This window comes from Triticum aestivum, chromosome 2A (assembly GCF_018294505.1).
Source record: "Triticum aestivum cultivar Chinese Spring chromosome 2A, IWGSC CS RefSeq v2.1, whole genome shotgun sequence".
NCBI classification, from domain to species: domain Eukaryota; kingdom Viridiplantae; phylum Streptophyta; class Magnoliopsida; order Poales; family Poaceae; genus Triticum; species Triticum aestivum.
Window position 1 is genome coordinate 561,087,624 of NC_057797.1, and position 2,992 is coordinate 561,090,615.

The window sequence follows — 2,992 nt, forward strand, 5'->3', positions numbered from 1 at the left end:
AGCGTAATTTCTCATGAGCTCTTAAAAGTTCTCGATGATCTTCGAAGATAGTTTCATGAGCTAACTTAAGAGTGTTTAGTTCTTTAGTTAGAACCTCAATCTTCTCCTTATCATTGTCATTCGTTTTATTTTGATTAGCATGATTAATTGACGTTTCATCATAGTATTCATCACTAGAGTTGTCAACAAGCAAATCATCACCTAACAAGTCATCTTCATCACTATTGAAATCAACATACTCGGGGTGTGTTACCTTAGGACCTTTGGCCATGAAGCATCTTCCAATCTCTTCATTTGGTGAGTCAAATATGTCGTAGGAGTTGGTTGACACAAGTGCTAGACCGGCAACACCTTCATCTTGAGTATCTTCGGAGTCGGAGTGATAACTTCTCTCGGAGTGGCTGTCGGAGTCGGAGCCGGATACCCATTCACCAACATGAGCTTGATGTCTTCGTCTTGTGTAGCTCCTTGATGATTTTTCCTTCCTTTCCGAATCCTTGCTTCTTCGTGAGTATCTTCGTTCATAACGATCATCTCTACTCCTTCTCTCTCTTGGTGGTGATTATTTGCTTCTTCTTTTTGGAGAATCTTCTCTTCTCTTGTAGGGAGTCGTACACTCATTGGAATAGTGTCTGGGTCTTCCACAACTGTAGCAGTTTCGCTCTCGACTAGAAGATCTTTTGTCATTGTAGGACCTTGACTTGAAGCTTCTATCTTTGCTTCTACTCTTGTAGAACTTGTTGAAGTTCTTCACCATTAAGCTCAATTCTTCATTGAAGTTTTGTTTCTCACATGATGATGTAGGGGCTTCACATGAGGCTTTATAGGCACCACTTGATTTGTTGTGAAGTTCCTCTTTATCCTTAAGTGACATCTCGTGAGCAACAATTCTTCCAATCACCTCCGTTGGCTTGAGATCTTTGTAATTGGGCATCATTTGGATCAATGTGCACACGGTATCATATTTTCCATCCAAGGCTCTTAGAATCTTCTTGATGATGAATCTATCGGTCATCTCTTCACTTCCTAAGCCGGCAATCTCATTTGTGATGAGAGCAAGCCTAGAGTACATTTCAGCGACACCTTCACCATCCTTCATTTTGAACTTGTCAAGTTGACTTTGAAGCACATCCAACTTGGATTCCTTGACGGAGTCGGTACCTTCGTGCATATCAATCAAAGTGTTCCAAATTTCCTTTGCATTCTCAAGACGGCTGATTTTGTTGAATTCTTCGGGGCACAATCCGTTGTAGAGAATATCACAAGCTTGAGAATGTATTGCAACATCTTCAACTCTTCCGCGGTAGCTTCACGGTTTGGTTCTTTCCCATCAAAGAAGTCACCTTGCAAACCAACACACACAATAGCCCAAACGGCGGGGTTATGTCCAAGAATATGCATTTTCATTTTATGCTTCCAACTAGCAAAATTAGTACCATCAAAGTAAGGACCTCTACGGTGATAATTTCCCTCGCTAGACGCCATACTCTCCTAGGTTGTGAAACCAAGGCTATGACCACCAAAAGCTATGGAGATCAAAGCAAATGGAGACCAAAGCTCTGATACCACTTGTAGGATCGAAAGTATGTCTAGAGGGGGGGGGGTGATTAGACTACTTGACCAAATAAAAACTTAACCTTTTCCCAATTTTAGTTCTTGGCAGATTTTAGCTATTGTAGGACAAGTCAAGCAATCATCACACAATTCAAGCAAGCATGCAAAGAGTATATTGGCAGCGGAAAGTAAAGCATGCAACTTGCAAGAATGTAAAGGGAAGGGTTTGGAGAATTCAAACGCAATTGGAGACACGGATGTTTTTCCCGTGGTTCGGATAGGTGGTGTTATCCTAGATCCACATTGATGGAGACTTCAACCCACAAAGGGTAAGGGTTGCGAGAGTCCACGGAGGGCTCCACCCACAAAGGGTAACGGCTGCGCGAGTCCACAAAGGGCTCCACCCACGAAGGGTCCACGAAGAAGCAACCACCCACAAAGGGTCCACGAAGAAGCAACCTTGTCTATCCCACCATGGCCATCACCCACACAGGACTTGCCTCACTAGCGGTAGATCTTCACGAAGTAGGCGATCTCCTTGCCCTTACAAACTCCTTGGTTCAACTCCACAATCTTGTCGGAGGCTCCCAAGTGACACCTAGCCAATCTAGGAGACACCACTCTCCAAGAAGTAACAAATGGTGTGTAGGTAATGAACTCCTTGCTCTTGTGCTTCAAATGATAGTCTCCCCAACACTCAACTCTCTCTCATAGGATTTGGATTTGGTGGAAAGAAGATTTGAGTGGAAAGCAACTTAGGAAGGCTAGAGATCAAGATTCATATGGTAGGAATGGAATGTCTTGATCTCAACACATGAGTAGGTGGTTCTCTCTCAGAACATATGAGTTGGAATTGTGTATGTGTTCTGATGGATCTCTCCACGAATGAAGAGGAGGTGGAGGGGTATATATAGCCTCCACACAAAATCCAACCGTTACACACAGTTTTCCAATCTCGGTGGGACCGAATCAACAAACTCGGTCAGACCGAAAATGTAAACCTAGTGACCGTTAGAGATTTTCGGTGGGACTGACATGCAACTCGGTAGGACCGATATGGTTAGGGTTTGGGCATAACATAATCTCGGTGAGACCGATTACACAAACTCGGTGGGACCGAATTTGGTAATTAGCTAACCAGAGAGTTGGTCACGCAAACTCAGTGGGACCGATTTGCTCTTTCGGTGAGACCGAAAAGTTACAAAAAGGAAACACTGAATTTACATTGCAATCTCGGTGGGACCGATTCGCTCTTTCGGTGAGACCAAAAAGTTACGAAAGGGAAACAGAGAGTTTGCAATCCCATCTCGGTGAGACCGAGATCCCTATCGGTAGAACCGAAATGCTAGGGTTTGGCAGTGGCTTATGACAAGTGAAACTCGGTGGCGCCGGATAGAAAGAATCGGTATGACCGAGTTTGGCTTAGGGTTTAGGTCAT